The sequence below is a fragment of the Pyxicephalus adspersus genome, chromosome 3 (genome assembly GCF_032062135.1).
Source record: "Pyxicephalus adspersus chromosome 3, UCB_Pads_2.0, whole genome shotgun sequence".
In the NCBI taxonomy this organism is placed as follows: domain Eukaryota; kingdom Metazoa; phylum Chordata; class Amphibia; order Anura; family Pyxicephalidae; genus Pyxicephalus; species Pyxicephalus adspersus.
The window spans coordinates 20,271,521-20,293,374 of record NC_092860.1 but is presented as its reverse complement, the minus strand read 5'-3'; the positions used below and the strand labels follow the sequence as shown (position 1 = coordinate 20,293,374).

Genomic DNA, 21,854 nt, shown 5'->3' with positions numbered 1-21,854 from the left:
TAAAAGACAAAGCAAGGATGACTGCTGTCATTTTCTATGGAGGAGGACGCAGAGGGGGGCCCCACTTGTCTGTATAAAACGGAATAGTATTGTGTGCAAATGGCAGCAAACAGAAATGTAATATATGTGCAAACCTTAAAGTAGAACTTGCATTTTTTTACACCTACCTTCTTTTGATGAAAGGCTACTTACCACACCCAACAAAACTCTGCACAGTTTTTTTAACCTCAACCCAACCTGGTCTACAGTGCTCGGGACCTCAGACTGGGCTGAAGGCTCACCTTCCAATGACCCAAAGCTTACAGCAAAGACAACACAAGGGTGGTTTAGGGACAACTCTGAATGTCCTAAAATAGCCCAGGCAGAGCCCTGACTTACATCTGTACATCTCAAAAATGGCTGTCCATTGAAGGCCCCCATCCAACCCAACTGAGCTAGAAAGGATTGGCAAAGAAGAATGGATGAAAATCCCCCTATCCATGTGTGCAAAGTTTGCTGCATCGTACCCAAAAATATTCCAGGCTGTAGATGCTGCCAGAGGTGCTTCATATAAGTAAAGGGTCTGAACTCTTATTCTAGTTTTTTCTTTTTAATACATTTACAAAACTGTCTAAAATTCTGTTTTCATTTTGTCATTATGGGGTACTAAGTGTAGAATATTAAGAAAACAATTAAAGCATCAGTCTGCAACATAACACAATTTAAATGAGTGAAGAGGGTCTGAAAACTTTATGAAGCCTCTGTATATATTTATGTCAATTGTGCACAAGGCTTTGGCAAACGAAATGTCATTCAGCAGAGGTTTATATCTACATTTGTCTTTTGAGTTAGGTATTTAGATATATAGGTGAATTTTATATATTGTTATGACTGTACATGAATGAGTCACATGCCTTGATGCTATGTATAGACATGAATTATACGTGTACATGGAATGGCCTTAATGCAGAGTAACCATGCAAGCTGTAATTTCTTCTTAGTGATAACGCATAGTAATTGCACATCACTGTTCCTTTTGTCCTAATGCAAGTCTGAAGGTACGGAGAGACAGAAGGTGACACTTGGCTTGGAGCAGGTGATAATGCTTCTAGGTTTTCTGGTGCCAGTATAGACATGAAATATTTGTCACTGATTGCATTTGTGATCAAACATGTATGTGAAGTCTGTCCCATGTGCAATGCTATTCTGAAACAGTTATCCAGTTATTTTACATACCTTGAAGGAGCAAAATAGCTTTTTTTTAATAGTGTTGTATTTTAAAAATGGCAAAAACAGCACAGGGTCCCCCCTAATATTCTGGTTTGGAAAAGGATGGGGTAGACGGCATGCACTCCCTTGTGACCAGGATTTTAATTTTCCCCGGATATTTAGGGTCCCAGTGTCTTCCCCACATCATGTTCCCCAAATAGGATCCAGAGGTTTGTTAGGATTGGGCTTATAGTGGAATCTGAAACTGCCTTTTAATAAGAGGCAATTAAATATCTACCCCCTGCCAGAGGAATGAGTTCAGGTTTTCCTTTACCCCTGCCCATTACAAGAGTTCAATAACATAAACACACAGATACCTAATTAAAAAGACCTTTAGTAAAATAAAAAGGTACCTACTGTATAAATCTACGTCAATCCCAATGATCTGACCGCCCACAATTGTGTATAACCACAATTCTCTGGATGAATCACAGATTCATCTGGCTGCAGCAAAAACATAGAAAATCCCTGTGACATCATTGAACCTATTTGGTCATTGGCGTCACCTGGGCTTTTATTGGCATAGTTCAAAGGTTTGATTGCAGGATTGAATTATGTTTTTTTTAAAAAAATATCCTATTGAATCCACTGATGCGGATCATCTGGAACTTCTGACATTATCATGTACAATGCTGGACAAGTAGTTCAACCTGCCCACAGCATGCAACATCAGGGTGGTAGTGGTGGTGGGGATTAAATAACAGTGGTTTTCAGTGCTACTCTAGCTAAAAGAAGCATTTAACTCCGGGGGACCGACTGCAAGGGTAACTTTTTTTAACCCCACATTTACCCTTTAGGGGCAAGATTTATGCGTGGTAGTTCCCAAATATGTTCCTGCTCATTGAGGTTTAAAATAGGCCAGAAATAGCTGCAAGGAACATAGAATTTCCACACTACTCCAGGTATTCTAATGGACTTTGGGGGATGGGGGAAACTTCTGCTATTCACCATAAGGACCATGCTTAGCTGCAAAGGGGTGATGTTAAGTATTCTGTTTCTTCTTTGAAGGTAGATAAGTATTTCTACTTATATGACAAGTTCTCATTAAAGAGTCAGCCCACCCACAGCTGGGATTTCATGACCACAGTGGCATCAATTCTGTGTTACAGTAACAAAGTCTCTGAAAGACATAACAATAGCAAGCACTCCAAAAGCTCACCATACACATAAAAATGTATTTTATATCTATCAGCACCCAGGTAGTAATATACAGTCCCTGCCTCAATGGATTGACATTGTATGGATAGCCTAGGTAGGTCCTCATATTATATAAGTCATAGATTCAAAGGCCCTGATTTATGAAAGCTCTCCAAGGCTGGAGAGAATACACTTTCAGAAGTGAAGCTGGGTGATCCAGAAAACATGGAATGGATTTTAAAAAATCATTTTCTATTTGCTAGCAAATGTTTTGAATCCTGGACCAGATCCATTCCAGGTTTGCTGGATCACCCAGTTCAGTTCTGAACGTGTATTCTCTCCAGCCTTGGAGAACTTTCATAAATCAGGGTCAAAGACTGTACAATCAGATTGTAATGTCTATGATAGGGCTAAGACAGGTGAGAACAGATTTAAAAACTATGGTAGGTAGATCGCTCCACCTCAAGGAATATAAGAAACAAGAGATGACTCCTTCCACTATTCCTCATTTTAGTTAATCTTTTGCAAAGCAAAAGGTTCTCTGTATAATAGGATTCTGCATGAACTTTCCCTGCGGTCCTGCCATCCTATGAAGCATTGAGAAATACTTTATGTATTGTGGTACAGGTGACTGTTCACCTGTCTTCTCGCAGTAGCCAATAGCCTAGTGCCTATATGTAGTCACATGATGAGGGACAGGGACTTGCAGACCACTTATAACTTACTATTAAAAACAAAAAACCCTGAAATCCCCTATTTGTCCAATGCCAATTAAAAAATATGTATATTTAATGTACAGCCTTACGTAATATGTTGGTGCTATATAAATACTGTTTATTAATAACATAATATATATTTAATAAAAATGTAATTACAGGATACTTATTGTTCCTGCTATAATACCAACCTGTTACTTTGCCTGCCCTGGCACAAGTCCACAATAAACTCAATATAAAATATAGAGCAGCCTTGAAAATTAAAGAAAAATAGATTTTCCAGATATCCTAACCGAGCAAATCGCTCTCTGTCATCCTCTGTCATTGGGCACGATGCCAACGATACCACCTAAGACTGGCAAGAGAAAACCAGAAGCCCTTGAATTTTACATTAAAAAAAAAATTGTCTTTGGGTGTGGAAGACAAAAAAAAAAGCAACACCTAACCAAGTCATCTCCACAGGGGCCAGCTGCATGATGCCAAGCACCGCTCTTCCAATTCATCACCAAGCGTCGTTGGAATAATCAAGACAACGCTATGGCGAATGTAAGAGTTAAAGGGTGAGGAAGAGGAGGGAGGGAAAGGGAATACACAGCTGATTCATGTAGTTTGTGCTAGTTGAAAGATTTCCTGGGAATCAGATCCCCCACCCCTACTGGATTCAGTGGCCTCCTCCAGCCAAGCTCAGTGAGCAGTAAGCAAGTCTAACATCTTGCTCCTTTCCTTGTGCATTCCCTGAGTCTCCAGCAGGGGAGAACAGGAGAGGGGATTGGATCCTGGCTTCTTCTGTCTCACACATATTTCCCAGTCCCCCTACCCAGACAGAGCTGGATGCTCATTCTGACACACTGGAGCACAGCATGGAATGAATGGAAAAGTGGAGCTCGCTAAGCCGCCTTTTGAAAGCAACTGCTGTCCTCCATCCCTCTAAACTGTAGGACCCCCCTCCCAAGACAGGAGAAAAGAGACTGAAAAGGTAGGACTATATGTGCAGGAGCAGGGAGGGAGCTATATATATATATATTTTTTTTTATTTGCCTGGATGTGCTGCTGTCTATGTAGAGAAAAGGTGTCTATGAGATGGGAGCACATGTGTATGCATGGACCACTGTACAGCTGTTTGATATAATTACAATGTTTCTGATACAATGGGCTTCCTGTATTTGTCTACATGTTTCTGGCACTATGTATATTTCTGGCACTAGGTGGGTGGATATGTTACATTGTTAAAAGTGTATAAAGCTAGAGGGGAGGCGAAGAGTCATATTTTTTCCTGTCATTGGGTCTTGTAAACATTTTAAGACACAATAACTTCCTGTAAAGGCAGCACACAGCCCTGCCTTGTGTGTTCTCCAGCAATACAGCACAAATGTGCATCAACACGTACCCACAACAGTTCAATTTATAGCCTGTGATACACACTCATTGAGCACGGACTGGAAAAATAATCATGTCTTTTTTTTATTTTCGCAGTTCCAGCTCAACGCGTTAAAAAAAAAAAAATTGTCATTCAGTGCCATGCATAATTGGTGTCATTATTTTTCAACCCCTTGTGCACCTTTACTGCAATGGCACATTCATCCCTAAATATAGTACAAGATCATACAATGCAACTTAGTCACACAGATGGATGACAGCAACACAACATTAAGAAGCTTACACTAATGCCACTCATCGTAACCAGGACCGTCCGCTTGTAATATTGGCTACTTACCGTAATATGTCATCATACAACAAATGGCCAATTGGGTGTTGTGTGATATGTCTCAAGCTATGTTACGGCATAATGCTTTCCGTCAATCAGCATCAATGCCACAGCACAACCTGTGCATTGGGGTGCCAGTTTTTTTAAAATGCCATATCCCTTGTGTGTTACAAAATTTTCACTGTGTCGTAGCTTACAATATTACTATCAGTACCATCTGTCTTAGCCGTACAGCTGAATTGTGTTTAAACACAGTGTGTATTATACCATGTGTTCCTGCAGCACACACAAACTTTGTATTACATATTAGGAACCATTGCAAAGAATTGTCTAACATGCGGCTGCAGAAAAGGTTAAAATATCTGATGCCTAGGCACAGGAGTGATCCGTCCCTGCTTATTGTAGGGTCCCTAATTACAAAAAAAATATTTTGACTGATTGCACAGACAGGAATAGCCTCAAGCTCTCAGGCTGGTCAGACGTTAGGCGACGTTGACCAGCAATGTAATCTTATTGAGTATCATCTGCATGGTATATAGATCACACCGTGACTTGTTCCAGTTGGAGTGTCAGTGAAATAGATTTTCCAGTGTGCTGATTTTGTTTTTGCAATCTATTTTTCTATAGTCATGAATATTTCTGCAAGCTTGTGTCACAGGTAATTTCACACATACGTTTGGAGTTGCAATAGGTAATGCCAATGGCTGATCACTTTGAGAGGAGGAAACTTGTAAATTCTTTACCGTAATTTTCTCCAGTGTGTGATGTTCATAAATCAATCCAATGTGATCATACAATGTGAATAAAAAAGATTATTTATGTGAGCTTGTGTCACAGGTGAAGTCCTACACACACTGAACGTTACAATAGGTAATGCCAATGGCTGATCACTTTGAGGATAGGCAACTTATAAATCCTTTACCATCATTTTCTGAAGTGCCTAAATCATCCCAAATTATAGTACAAGAATATACAATGATGAGAGTGATTGTTTCTGCAAGCTCAGTTAAATCACACACATACATTGGGAATTACAATAGGCAGTGCCAATGGGTGATTGCTTTGAGGATAGGGATAATATGAATTCTATGCCAAAATCTATATGTGTGTGATGTGACTAAATCCTCCTGAAATACACTACAAGATCATACAGTGTGAATAAGAATGATTATTTATGTGAGCGTGTCACAGGTAAAGTCACACACACATTGAGAGTTAAAGTAAGTAGTCCCAATGAGTGATTGCTTTGAGGATAGGGATGTTATGAATTCTTTGCCAAGATGTACATGTGTATGATATGTCTAAATCATCCCAAAATATACTACAAGATCATATAATTTGAAGAAGAATGATTATTTATCTGAGCTTGTATCACAGGTAAAGTCACACACCGGGAGTTGCAGTAGGTAGTGCCAATCAGAGCCAATCGATAGGCATGTGTATGAATTCTTTACCAAGATCTACCAGTGTATAATGTGCCTAAATCATCCTGGAATATATTACAAGATCATACAATGATAATAAGTGTGATTATTTCTGTGACGTTGAGCTACAACCACACACATTGGGAATCGCCATAAGTAGTGCCAATCAATGGTTGATACAAGGATAGGCATGTTATGAATTCTTTACCAAGATCAACCAGTGTATGACGTTTTGAATTATGAAAATTGAATTCATTTTTTTAAATGTTTGTATTAACATTCAATATAGAAAACATTAAAGCATATGTTACATGCACAAAATAAACACAATCATCCCATGCTTGAATGTGTTGCTGTAAGTTCCAGCTTTGTAGCTGTCACCTGTTTTTAGGGACATTAGCTCGGCATCATGATGGAAGATATATATAGCAAATAATACAGCAAACAACCCATTTACCAGCACAAAATACGTTCACTCTGCTATCGAGATTATAATGTAAATGCAGTTATCAGGCATAATATTGATCGGTGTGTTCAAGTACACCTCGCCATAGTTTGTCTTCCAGTAAGGCATTCCATGCACAGCGGGATGGAGCTAAATATGGCAGTAAATATCTATTTCCATTTACTTTAAACTGAGATTGTAGCATTTTTTCTTTTGTCAATGAGTTTGATTGGATTAAGGAATTTAAATGGACATCTTTAAAAAGTGTTTCACCACTCCCCTGTCTATCCTCCTGCCTTAATTTCAACAATGCTGAACAAGGCTTATTTTACCTGGAGAATTTAATGCTATGTTATACTACGGGGGGCAAGTGGTAAGGTTACCTGTGCTTGCTAGTTGAGACTCTTATCTACTTCTTTACTAGAGATCGCTTGAAAGAGGCATTTTGTCACATGACTTCCAATGTAATCCTAATGTAGCAATTTTGTACTATGTCATGTGTTGCTATGTAGTAATTATTGGGTGGGCAGAAAACATATATTTTTTAAGTTTACTCAGCTCTGCTCACTTCCTTTTAGATAAATGTTTTGGCCTCCTGGGCCTTCTGGAGACTCTATCCTGAGGTTCTTTTTACTGGAATTCCCTTTAAAACTCTACTCTTGAGTCCTTTTGGTGCAAATTCTATATTGTAAACCTGATGGTCAGTTAAACAGATATGGAGAGACTTCTTGGTAAGGTACAGATCTTGGTACCCAAAAACACCAACGGCTACGTGAGTAGATATATGACACTGTTGGAAGATCCATTTCTCCAAAAGATAACCAAACAAGCTCTTGATCCATGTACAAACCATTCCCAGTGATTTCAATGCTGTCTTGGCTTCCCTCTTCCATTCGGGGCTTGTCATTCATTCTAGCACCACCATCTTCTTTCTTGCTTGTTTTCCATGAGATCTCCCGAGCTCACACTGCTCAGATATGAGATCGGGTGATGTGTCTTTCAAATGTAACAAAAAAACGCCAATCTCACTGCACATGCGTGAAATCGAGCACTTTTTTTTACATTTGAGGAAAGCCCCCGATGACAACTTGGGCATGTGCAGAATTACCAGCATGCTGCGATGGTAAAGACGGAAGGGTAGGGGTTTTGTTCAAAAGTTAGATAATTAAAAAAAAAATATTCCTATAAGATATATATATACTTTATTTTAATTTTTATTTGTTACATGTTTACAAAACCATAAAAAATTATTGAAACAAAAAAAACATTTTTTTCAATAGGTAAAAGGAATAGCCACTCTTTTATATAACGCTGAAAATGTTATCTGTTTGCTTCAATAGCACAAAATATCCAACAATGATCCAGCTTACAGCAGTTTGGCATAATTAGTATAATGAAGGTGAATCTAGTTTCTATGGGTTATTGGACTTGATTGCCATGACAAATAGGAGAAAACGTTTTCTGCTCCTATTAAAAACCAACATATGTGTTACATCTGGTCAATTCTACTCAAAGCCTGCTATATACTAAACTGAATATTGGTCTTGGGTCGCTAGTCCTTGTTGGCATCGTTGACCTTGTTGTTGGCAGCAGCTGTCCATACACATGGACATCATTCTTAATGGCTGAATAATGTGTGCTGCATTTCAGGTGTGTTCATTGGAAAAATGAGGTCAGCTTCTACTGACAGCCTAAAGCAGATCTAAACTAAAAAAAAAAAAACTAAATGTAATATATGCAAGTCTTTAAACGTGGTCCCTGCATTATTCTTTTTTTAGGGCTTCTTCTGCTGTATTTCTTACATGGTGATCCTACCAGTAATACATTTCCTATGCTGGGGTGACAGATTTGTTGTCACGGTAGGCTGTTTTCCTTATTTCTCCCCTCATCCTTCACCGTTTCCATAAGAAGAAGGGTCCATGGTGAGATCTTGGTGAATGGAGCACTCCCATGTAAAGGCTACCTTGGACATGGCAGTCGGTGTATGCACAGCCTTTCTCTTTGTAGACTTCCATCATGGCCTTATCCACTGAAACCGGTACTGAACTGGTCTTGCTGAGTGTGAAGAAAACGTTATGCTCTGTTTATCATTCATTATGAACAGGAAAATGATTTCAAAAATCCACTGCTGAAAGTAAATCACTTCTAACAGGACAATTTATTTAAATTCAGGAGATGTCAGATTGACTTTTTCAGAAACATGGAAAGGAACAAATTATTTTCTAAGTTAACAGAACGCGTGTGCATCTAAAAAAAGGGGGGAGCGGGTAAATGTAGGCCTACTACAGACAAACATAAGTTTAGGCTTTAAGTTTGTAAACCGCAAGATCACAGAAGATGTGTTTGGTGCAGAATATAATTGCACCGTTCATATTGTTATGTTCTGAAATTTGATAGTACATAGATTTTAGCTGTCTCTACAAATCGTCCTAAAACATTTTGTTTTCCATTAATGTCATAATAAAAACCCAGCGTTGTCCTCAGAGGCTTCCTTATAAAGTTGCAATTTTCATCCACAATGCTTAGTGTGTTGGTGACCAGGAAAAAAGTTAAGATTTCTTTGACTGTATAGGTATTCCTATTCTCATGGATTATTAAAGCATACAGCTGTAAAAATAAAAAATAATTAAAAAAAAGACCTTCAATCCAGAGCTACCCAAACTGGAGTAAATTTATTCGGCCAGTAGAATGTAAAATGAGTTTAGTAATGCCCAACATCATTCAACCCATCCTCTGTAAGGCCTAGTGGTCATAGACTTGCCCTCCAGGGACATAGACCAGTCCTCATGCTTGCTGGGCTCACAATACTCCGGGGCTGGCTAGCACACTTCAACTTCTGCCTAATTCTGGATGGAGGACCACAGGCACTGCCAGATGGGAAGGGGAAGGACCTGTGATGTCATCAAAGACTGTAGAAAAAAAGGAGTCTTTAAACCAAAAAAAAATTGTAGGCGTTTCAATGGGTATGCCGGGGGAGTCAACTGAATAAACTCGACAAGTTATTATGCGTTCTAAATGTTTTAGTATACTAATATAAATGACGGCTATATCCAACAAATATAAATAATTATTATTAAAGACGAAATAGTCCAACCACAATTTAATTTGTTGGGTTTTAATCTGTCCCATTGCTATATTGCTCCCCCCTTGTATGCCTTAGACAGGCATTGCAATGGGGGAAGGTGAGATCACAGGGGTTCATTTTAATTTTTAATAGTTAAACACACCCAGAGGGTCTTTTGCCTTTGTCGTGTATACAGTCCTTAACCATTAAAAACTCCAAGATTAACTAAAGGGGAACAAATGAGTCTCAGTGGGGTTTGGTAATAAAAGACCTTGAATTTCTCATGGTAATCATGCTATGGAACATAGGAAATGTTAAAAAGAATTAGAATACCATATTTCTTTGAGAATAATGATATTGATTTGAATAATGAATTATTTGTGACAGATTCATCATAGATTTAGAAAAGTGCATACATCTAATAAACCAACCAATAGAAAATCATTTTTTTCTAACCTGCCGAAAATTAATCTTGGCATGGCCATATAACTAGTGATAGATAGATAGATAGATAGATAGATAGATAGATAGATAGATAGATAGATAGATAATAGATAATGACAACTTGACAAATTGATTTTATGGTTTATAATATGCAACTGGTGCAGGCTGTGAACATTTATTTGGCTGCCAGTCCTAATGTTGCCAGAAGGAAATGGGATTAGTATTCTATATGCTTGAGTACTGGTAATGCAGAAAGTAAAGGTGTTTATTGGCCCACAAATCAAGAAGTGACTGTGGAAGGACTCCCCAGCAACTATCCAATCTATATCTAAAATAAAAGACCTCCAAAGGTCCTGTTCCCACCAGGGCACTGATTTTGCTATTCACTTTGGTGTATGTTTTACAACAGCAGCCCAATCATTTTAACAGACTGCCCAACACATCACACACAAAAATGTGCATGTCACCTTTTTTAAATCACATCGCATGGTGGTAAGTTGCAGCATGGGCTGCAGTGCACTGACGAGGTGATGCTTTTAGAAATAAATGGCAATTCGGTGCACCAATACATTGCATTATTGTACCATGCTAGTTGGAACAGGCTCAGAGGGCCTTTGTGCAGCTACACAGTCCAGGTAAATGTCATGGTAGGGAGGATTGGTTGTGGTAAATAGTGTTTGGTTATCCTGCTTGACTACTGAGTACAGCAGCATTTATAAATTCATTTATTTATGGACCATTGATCATGTTGCACTCCATGCCAATCAACCAAAAACCAGGATCTTCTCAACTTGACACCTTTTTCACATTTTTACAAATGTATACATAATTAGTAAAAGTTGATTCACACATGTGAAAAATATGTACATTTTGGGAAAAGCTATGGTGAATCCACAGTAAAAACATTTATATATATATATATATATATATATATATATATATATATATACCCCCCTTGGATCAAAGCTATGGGTTACCACACTGTCAACCAAGTAAGCTTGGTAGTGTTACGCTTGACTAAATATATTTCTGTGTCCCAGAAGAGGCAATACATGTGCATGCATTCCAGCATCTCCTGATGACATGTGTACCCTTCCAGGGCCCAGCTCCTACACATATTACATTAACACATGCACCATAGCAGCCTGGAACACTGCAGAGAGCTCAGGTGGAGCCGATGTGTGACAACAGCCTTCTGGAGCCCACAGATGGAATGAGTGCAGCCACAAGTATTAGGAGTTAGTCACTTGACACGCTAGGGCGTAAGCTGTGAAATGATTCTTATCTTGCTCACATTTTATTACTGTGATCGGTAACCATGAGCTATCCTGTGCTGTTTTTCCATGGTAGTATTTAGACTGGAGGTTATACTGAAGATTGCATTTCATGCAGAATTTATAATTAATGATCCATACCCTTGTCCTGCAGCTTTTATTCTAAATGTAATAGGACACAGCAATAAAAGGGTATAACAATGCTTTACAAGTTAAAGTGGAATTTCAATTTTGTTGGTGAGCAGCCTTCTTGCCGATTATGGCACATACTTAGCTATGTACACATACTGGATGATTGTTGCCTGAGCCAAATGGTCATAGACAGTCGGCGAAAATCTAGTAAGTGTACAATGGTCCCCTGATGCCATTCATCAATCCACCCTGGCAGATTGATGAATCACCAAATGGGGATGACTTCTGCACTTTCCAGAAGGAGAACACAGCAGGTGCCCTTTGCTCATCCTCCCCCATCGCCTTTCCATGGAACAGAACAAAACTGTGTTTGCAGTGCTCATGGGTAATTCTGTCCTTGGAAACCATCATGAAAAAATCGCCATCTTTGCCACCAACTCTTCCAGGCTACTAAGATTCTCTCTAGCCACTGGGCAGCCACTGATAAAGCACAGAAGTTACATTGTCCCTGGCATCTGGGACAATGGCAGTGCTGCAAACAGAGCTAGGCTTTACATTGTATGGCATTCATTGTGAACAAAAGACAAAGAAGCCACCAGACGCAGGGGAAAAGGTTTATCTGCAAAAAAGACTTAGCTTGCGCCTCTGGCTAAAAAACTTTTTTTTTTTTAGTTTAGTTCTCCTTTAAGAGACAGTTGGTTTATTTTCTACACATCTAATAAATACACAACATTAAATATAAATGTAATAATTTAAATATAGCATTAATTAAAGCTGAACTTCTGACAGATCATAAACAGCAATGCAGTATGTGTTGATTAAAAATCAGTAAATTTATTTGTAAGATCATCTAAAGCATTTACTGGTATCTGTCTCTGTGTGCATTCAGAGGGAATGTTACCCCTCGTTTTCCTTATTCAGCAGGGAATAGGAGGGGTAATACTAGAGACCAATCAGATGTGCTGCTTGCACATGTGGAGCCCAATACCAAGAGCAGAAGGATGACCTTATCAGTCTGCGGCTGCTCCTTTATTGTCCATTCACAAGATGAGGGTGGGGAGATGACCAAGCTATATTATATGATTATAGTACAGAGAAGTTTGGTCATGAACCATGTTGTTCAGCAGGGCAATTTAATCCCTAGACTGGATGAAAAAAGGAATACCAGTTCTTTAGCAGCTTAAACAGTTAAATGTCATCTTTAAATTTAGATATTTGCTTTTAGTTTTGCTTCCAGGAAAACCTCTTAATGTTTAAAAAAAAATATGTAGTTATTGCTTGCCAGCTTAAAATGTGAATACGAATGCATAAAGTTGACCAGTCTCTGGTGCTTCCATTTATGATAAACTGCATATCATCAATGACACGAGTGGCATTTCTCAGATTCCTTCGGAGGATGACCACCCTCACCATCTGCAAGCCCACCCAAGTTTACCCCCCTTCCACCAATAAGCATAGAGAGCAGGCAATCTCACTGCAAGCTTGATGTCAGCTTGCACATGTAGTATGGCAAGTCAGCATAAAGACTGTTGTCAGGTAATTATACTGGCCGACTAGAAGAACCATTTCATGACATTTCACGAAATACATAAGTGAAATAAATGTGTGTCCATATATATATATATATATATATATATATATATATATGTAATATTTTTATTCTCTTTTAACCCTATCGCTGCTTTGGTTTTCCACCCATCCACCCATTTACCAGCACAGATGGCCAACATTTTTTTTCCCCATCCAATAAATGCAAATAACATTTTCTAAACATCCATAAAGCATTTATTTCTTGAAAGCAGAGGATCTGTGGACTCAGAAATAGTCTTGTTTAATTGTCAATTGCATACTTAATTTTATTCGACTTTTGACAGACTAGAATAGATTAAAAATCATTTTTAGTGCAGACAAACACATCATTATGAGGAAAAAAGCATAATAAATATAAAAGCATGTTGTGTTACTATACAATTTTAAAATCATATGTTTTTTTCTAAATCAAAGATGTTCATAGCTAAAGATTATGCTTGATGCTTTTTTATATCATTCTCTATGAAGACATATATTAAAATGTGTGCAGGGATACCCAATGTGTAAAGTAATGTGATTGATGTGCTCTCTGAGTATTTGACTTGTTTTGTCTTGTCTTGTTTGTATGTGTGTATGGGGAGATATATTTATTTATGGATCAAGGACTTTTTTGGAAACAGTACAACACCATAGTCCTGGAGGATGATTGGGTTTCATTGAATTCATTAAACAGATATAACAAAACACTATAAGTTGTACCAAAATAAACTATAGTCATTGTTGGGGTATTCATTTTAATCTAATGCAACCAACGAGTATTACTTGTAAAAGTAATAGTATATTCAATATATATTAGGTTCACTGGTACCTGCAGCTGGCGATCAGGAACTCAATGGGCCTGATTTGGTAAAGCTTGCAAAGACTTTCATGAATGAACCTGGGCGATCCAGTTAACCTGGAATAGATCTGGTCCAAGATTAAAAACAGTTTAGACCAGATCTATTCCAGGTTTGCTGGATTGTACTCTATCTTCTCTATTCTTGGGGAACATTAAGAAATCGGGCCCTAAAAATGACCCAAGACTCCTGTGGTGGGGTAAAACAGTGCTCCAGAAATTATTATAGTGAGCGCGCTTTGTTCTATCAAAAGTTGTGAAAGCAGATCTGTGAGCACAAGATTCATCCACCACTTACTATACTGAATTTGACAACAGAGGTAGAAACTAGTAGAGGGACAAACTGGCACTTGGCACAGATAGTGAGGATTTGAGGATTTGGGGTACCCATTGTATGCATTTGTAGAAGTGCTCAGGCTACTACTTACATACTTTACAGGTTCAATACCTTAGTTTTGAAACATAATGCATTGATTTTCTATGGGCTGATCACATTGAGTATTTTGTAACCCAAATCACATTCATCTACTTAGACTTTCACTAACAGTCAGTAGTCCCAACATAGATTTCTGCAGTGAGTGCCATGATGGGTCCCTATGCTATTTTAAAATGACACTGGTAAAAAAAAAATGATAAAATTACACCTGGGGCCCAATTGCTTGGTAATAACACCAATTCAATGCTATATCAGCTGGACACTTATTTCAGAATGCGATTGTCATGATGTCATGCCATAATTGTCATGTATTCTGCATATCACTAGCTACCTAGGTAGCAGGTACAAACAAGATGTATTAAAACATGTCCTGGCTGCCTATGGTTAAAAATATACTTGCGAGCTGAAAACCAAAAACACAAAATAATGATTCCATGTGACAAATGATTTTTAATTCATCAGTTTCCTAAGTGGATGATAATGGGCCAGCAGTACAATAATTGGCTGTACACATAGGTCTAGATCAGCCTTTCTTAACGTTTTTAACATCGGAGAATCCATGAATTACTTTTAGGACTTTAGGGAACCCCTTATATGATTACTATATCCTCAGATCACAGTACATTAGTGTGGTGGTCAGTGGGATGAATGCCTATTACATTGCTACCCACCAAGAAGAAAGTCACGCTTATAGATAGCCTAAAAGATTATTAGGAGTCACTTACGCTGCCCCTAGAGGCACAAATTGTTCATTGCTCAAGACAACTTAAAGCAACTACTAGAGGAACCCTAGGGCTCTATAGAATGTTGATAAACACTGATCTAGGTCTATATAAGACATTATTATGTAGAAAGGGACCACAGTACCACAGTATGTGAGAGCAGTGACCTCTGCATTGGTCTGACTTGTCCCTGCATGGCCAAAATACAATTGAAATAAGTAGTTTGATCATCTCCAGCCAGCAGCACTTGGGTAAAAGTTATTAAAAAATCAGGTAATCGATGATCAGCCAGAATCATATTTTCTTTTCTCTAGCGTTTACAAATAAGACTCATGGTATAATGACCCGTTAAAAGCTGATATCTGGTTGACGTTTATTGAATACAACACATCACTGCTGTTTGCACGGTGGCATTTAAAAAGCCTTAAGCATCAATAAGCCATAAGAGTTCATTATGGTACAACAGCAATTTGAAAGGAAAATTGTTTTTCATGCGTGATGCAGGGTGCTTTACTGTCATAATTCAAAATAATGAACTTGTTTACTTAGATTAATAATGTTTAGATTTTTAATTGATTACTGGGTGACGCTCCTTTGCTCTTCTTTAATTGGGTGCAAGCTGCCAGATCCCCCTTCCCCTCACCATTCTTAGAATCCTCTTTGGTTGATAAAAAAAATTCCAGTGGATTTAAAGATGGTTAATATATTTTTTTAATAATAATAATTTAGTTATAATGCAGTCATGTACTATATATTATATATAGTGTAAATGTGTAGTTAAAGTTCAACTGAAGTTTCAGTTTAAATTGCTGATTACATACCAAATGTATCAAATAAAATGAAAAGTCTACAGTTGATTTTCTTTAGAAAGCAGCCACAGATTAAGTAGAAAAGCCTGACTCCTGTCAGCATTGAGCAAAGAAGGTATTTTGCTCTGTGTGGAAGTAGCGGTCTGTCTGCAGTGGTCAAACCCGCCCTCCCCCCCCCTGCAGAGTTAGATCTATACCTCTGCAGTCAGCAAAGTTGCACCCTCTGTTGACAATTTAGTTCTGACTCAGAATTGACACAATTTAATAACTACCCCCTTGATCAACTATCTCTACGCGTTTCACTAAATGCAAATCAGCTTCTTCCAGAGAATCATGGAAGGTAAATATACTGGAAATAACTATAACAATGGATAACAATAGATAAATTGGACATCAAGAACTGGTAGAGAGAAAACATCTCTTAAATTTGCATGTAACCCAAAGCCAGTATGAAGCTGAACCCCAAAGAAAATGCTCCCTAGCATTTAGATGTCTGAATAAGTTGGTAGATGACAAAACAGGATCAAATTCCATTTTATTAGCGTCCAATGAGACTGATCCAGAATAAGAGGGAGAGACACTCCTTGTTAATTATGGATGGCCGACTAGTTCATTGATACAATAGGCTCTATTTATAAAGCAGAGAATCCTACATTTCCTCATACATTCCCTGGTAGAGAATCAATTACTGACACATGGACCTGGAAGATTCCCTGCTTTAAAAATTGAGCTCAGTGAGTTGTTTCCAATATACTATATATATATATATATATATATATATATATATACAGTGGTACCTTGGTATAAGTCCTTAATTCGTTCCTGGACCTTGGACTTATACCAAACAAATTGTTCCCATAAGAAATAAAAGGAAAATGATTAATCCGTTCCCAGTTAAAAAAAAATCCTATTGTTATTGGCATATTATACATTGAGGGGGCTGGATAAAACAATTGAAACACTGCTTAATACTACAGTACATAAATACAAAAGCAATTAGATGAAAAAAATAAAAATGTAACCTTGGTTAACCTTGCTGAGAAGAGTCGAGTGCCTACTAGGATGGTGCTGAGAAGGGAGGAGGAGGAAATGTTCTGTAATTCACAGAGAGTTATAGCGCGGGTTGTTCACTGAATGGTAGTAATTGGCGTACTGACGCTCGTGGGCAGTCGTGGCTTTGTCTCGAGAGAGGTAAATAAGGGTAGTGCGCGGTGTTGTCACTGATTTTTACCCATACAAGTTCTAGCACAAAGGTTGTATACCAAGCAAAATTGTTCGTGCCCAAACAGGACTTATACCAAGTTGGACTTATTCCAAAGCGGACTTATACCGAGGTACCACTGTATATATATATATATATATATATATATATATATATATATATATTATTTTAATAATATCTTTTTTAAATTTACTAACTATTAAGCCCTCTTCGGCAACTCTTCAACAGAAAAGATAAGCCGAGCCTATAAACCCCTGAAAAGGTGTCATGACTCCCACCTGCTGGGAGAAAAAAAAGGAAAATATTACTATGCAATTTTACAGATTTATTGGAGGAAAACATGTAAACTTTAGTCCACTACATAATGATTAAAACCTATTTAAGAGTGCTGGGATTTTCTTAACCCTTCAAAAAATCTTTTTTTAATACCTCGTCTTTGTGTATCATGTCTTCTTTGTGATGGCCTAAAAATGTTATTTTAGTTTTAATTCTTTTATGTTTGTAATGAAGATGTCAGTTCGTTCTGCGTTTTATCTATTAATCAAATTTGGATTGTATTTCATTTACACTCATTTGTGTAGTGAGAATGCATGACTTTACATAAAATTATTTTTATTGTATTTGTAATTTAGTCTTTCTAACTTAATAGTGAAGTGAATTTTAGTCCTATTATGAAGTCGCTGTTCAGGATAAATTAATATTTCATTGTAATGTCATTTCTGATGTTTATTACACCTTTTGTAGATCATGTTCTGTCGAACAGGGTTAGAATACATTGAGTTTCACTTAGCAAATAGGTGATCCTGGATTAAGAATTCAATCCATTATCCATGAATAACAGAAAGTCTTGCTTTGTGACCATGGATTTAGTCCCTGCTAGCTATTTATGAGGACTGTAGAGTGGTTTTCTTTATATTTTCTTTTTTATATTCAGAACTAAAATGAAATACATTCAGTTGAGTAAATATAAAACGTATTGCCTGAATGAATATTTTGTATTACTCTTAAGGTGAATGTGGATCTATTTTCCCACATTTTCCTTCTGACTTCCTGATCCAAAAATATATTTACAGAACACAGTAGCTCAAGCAGAAAAAGCAACACAAACTGGAAATGATTGACAATTTATTATAATACAAAACATATTGAAGAGATCACTTCCATACATGACAGTGCCTATGTGCTCCTATTATTCTGATTGCAGGTAACACTATGAGGACTTTGACTTCATCAGAGATACACAGTCCAACATTTTTGGTTATGAGTACTTGATTTTATTGAGTGCCATTAAGTAGGAACAGATGCCTGGTAATTGCTTGCATCCAAAACATAGCAGCTGCCTCACAGCCATTAAACATTATGGAGAATATCTAAATCCCTGGTGCCCAACATGCTTCCCTGGGGTGTTTTTTAGTGCAGCCCAAAGAGCCCAGTTAATTTGTAAATGTGTTTATAATAGTAGTGATCTTTATGGCATTTACTATGAAAGCGATAACTAAGAAGAGCATTTTTGGATTAAACCAAATTGTACAGGACACAATATTTGAGGAATAACTAATATTATATAACCAAAATTAAAAGCTGAACCCTGGGGAAAACACATTTTTACCCTTTTAATAGGTCCCAGAATTGCCCTGCCTCTCCCTAGATAAATGTTCCATGCTTAAACAGTGTTAGACAAGTAAATTGTGAACAATGACAATAGGAATTCTGCAGTTTTCCAATCGCCTAGGCTCACTCTAGTTGAAGGTGCAATTAGAATGCTTTGAGGAGATTTGGATTGATTAATGCACACTTTCTGTATTTGCACTTAATAGTGATGGTCAATTATTGCACAGTTTTTTTTACATGTATATTTATATACTATTTTGTGTTATATAATGCCCTGTCATTTTTAGATATTATTGAAGATTTGTACTACTGGATAGGCTAGAAGTAGGTGTTTAATGAGTTTATGTCTCCTATGACATTTTTCATTTTTGCAAAATAAGGTTACTAATGTAAGGATTTTGATCAGTGGTTGCAAACCTATTAGGTGTATGGGGGCCTTAAGCTTCATCAACAAAGGGCACATATAAAATTCAATATATATAGAAGACTGTCATAGATTGAAGAATACATTACATGGTCATAGGAAACTGTATTACAGGCTTGGTTGAAGACTGGAGCCATGCTGCTGGAGAAAGTCAGAACAGACTGATTTTCCAGAACAAGCATGTAGATATCACAAACACAGTAGTATATCTAAATAGTTTTGGGTGCTGCTAGTCTTGATTGGGTTTAAAATTAGATTAACTAAGTATGTTTGTGGCTGAATTTTTTAGGAATAAAAATGGCACATCACTGTAATTTGTGCATTAAAACAACTGCATCTGCGTAGATATGATGTGCTCATTTGACTTGCATGATAAATGGTTCCTGTGCTATTAAATAGTATTTCATCATAATGCAACACTGTTGCAAATGGCTAAATAATAGAATTGCTTCAGCAACCTTGTGAGTCTAGTAATGTACTTTATTCAAAGGGTCGTTTTTACAGAGGTCTTAGAATCACTTTCAGCTACATCTCCATTTCCAATACTAGCCAAATGGCACGTCTGATAAAATGTAGTGTTGAAAAATATGTTAAACTCCTCAGTTGTAGGAATAGAACCTTCACTAATATGCATATGTATTCTGAGCTTTCTGAGTATATCCTAAAACCTTTTAGCGATTCAAAACTGCTTTATTGAGTCATAAACTTTATCTGTTGTGAAGATGCAGGAAGAGGGTGTGTAGGAGATTTTGAGCATTCAGTTTACATTATGATTACCTGCTAAATGGCCCAGTGCTGGATTATCTTGTCATTTCTGAGACCATGTCCTGCTTCGTGTAAGGTTTGGCCCTTCTGAAGTCCTTTTTGAACAGTTGTACAGGTTCCTCTCTGGTACTGAAATTGCTTACTTTGATTTCACTGTACATATAATTTGCTTACAATGTGCAATAGAGGTTGCCACCAACCTCATAATCTGGCCATTATCATCTACTACAGGTCAGTCTTTATCAACATTTTTACAGTAAGGGTCTAAGGCAGAGGTCAACAACCCCTGGTCCACGGCTGTCTGACCGGTGCACCCCCCAGCGGGGTCAGAAGAAGGACCCCACTTGGGGAGGGGCCACCAGAAAGAGCCATGGACCATGTCCCCAGTACACATCGCCGGCTTGGACACAACCTACCCACGCTCTGATCGCAGCTCAGACCTGCAATGGGAGAGTGGGCGGGTTCTGGTATAATGACGTCACTCTGGGGGGAAGTTTCTTCCCCTTTCAGTGACACACGGCTCCCTGTGCATGCATGGTCCGGAGCCAGTAAATTTAGTGGTCAGTTGGTCCAAAAAAGGTTGGGGACCAATGGTCCAAGAAATGATTTTACAACATCACTCACTGGGGTTAGTAACGAGAAGGTGGCCTTTTTCATTGATAAAGGGCATTATGCCCTCTTTTCAGAGGTAGTCAGAATGGCTCTAATTAATGTCATTGGAGTCAGGATTTTGCAAGCACCATTATGTTGTAGCCATACCTTAAAGACCCCATTGTGACCTCTTAAGGAACCTTTGGGTTTTATAGAATCTTGTTTGGAAAATGGATGTTCTAGCCCATTCCTCCCTAGCCTGACTCTTCCTATCCATTTCTTGTATTCATTATATTTAAGTTTTTTCAATCATGTAGATTTAGCATCACATGTAGGCAAACAAATACAGCCTTCCTTAGGAACTTCCACTCCTTCAGATGGACATCTGCTCATCAAGGCAATTTGATATTTTTTTAACTTTCCCCTAGAACCAGCCAACTGTTAGTATCAGATCAACAAAGAGGGCCCTTGAGAGAAATGCTGAGGTATAATGCTCTGATGTTTACAGTAAGTTATGAACAGCACACTCCTGACTCCACCAACCAGTCCACACTACAAAGAGGAGCTCAGAGATCCAGTAATGGCATTACTTGGTCAGATATAAGGTATGTAATAAAAAAATTAAAAGGTTTGATAAAAAATACAATCTTTAAGGAAAAACAGCCCATCCTTAAAGATATGCACACCTAAATCCAACGTCTTGGTCCCTTGACTGTGGTTCTTCAAAGTTCCACTAATCCAGCCCTGTAGATGAAGTGCCCTACTGCCTCCTTGCACTGACATCACTTCTAAAGTATGCTCATCTGGTTCCTAGGGGGACCCCACCACTGGACAGCCAACAGAAAGTGTCCACATTACACAGTGGTGTGGTCTCCCAAAGAAGGACCCCATCTGTAAAAAAGACTCCAGGGAACCAGGGAATAACTTGACTATGGCTTTACATAAAAGTATACTTAAAACACTAATTTTTTATTTAACAAAAACTGCTTGGGGAGGGAAGAGGGGCTTAAAATGTGCCCAAACATCAGCTTTTAACATTTTGTTAGCAAATTGATAGGGAGTTGGGGGTGGGGAAGGACAGATAGACACCGGGCAAAGCAAAATATGAGCAGACTAAACTTCAGTTTTAAGCCTGCCTTTATGACAAACTGATTAGAGAGCTGATCATGGTGCTGAACTAACTTTTAAACAGCTTTCTACTAATTAAGTGGAAAATGTTTCTGTTTGCCAGCTGTGCAACAGCAATATCATAATTAATTG

The 21,854-nt window shown here is 37.9% G+C and overlaps 1 protein-coding gene across 3 annotated transcripts in view; it reads left to right on the top strand.

Annotated features, from left to right (window-relative positions):
* Window positions 1-3,822: 3,822 nt before the first annotated feature.
* Window positions 3,823-21,854, top strand: part of CDH22 (cadherin 22) — a 200,118-nt gene continuing 182,086 nt past the window's right edge. For 2 of the 3 annotated variants that reach the window (XM_072403805.1, XM_072403804.1), the window contains exon 1: window positions 3,825-4,077. The gene's annotated coding sequence lies outside the window, so the exon portion shown is untranslated. Of the gene's footprint in view, window positions 4,078-21,854 lie in introns of all 3 variants that reach the window. The other variant, XM_072403806.1, reaches the window with a different exon arrangement.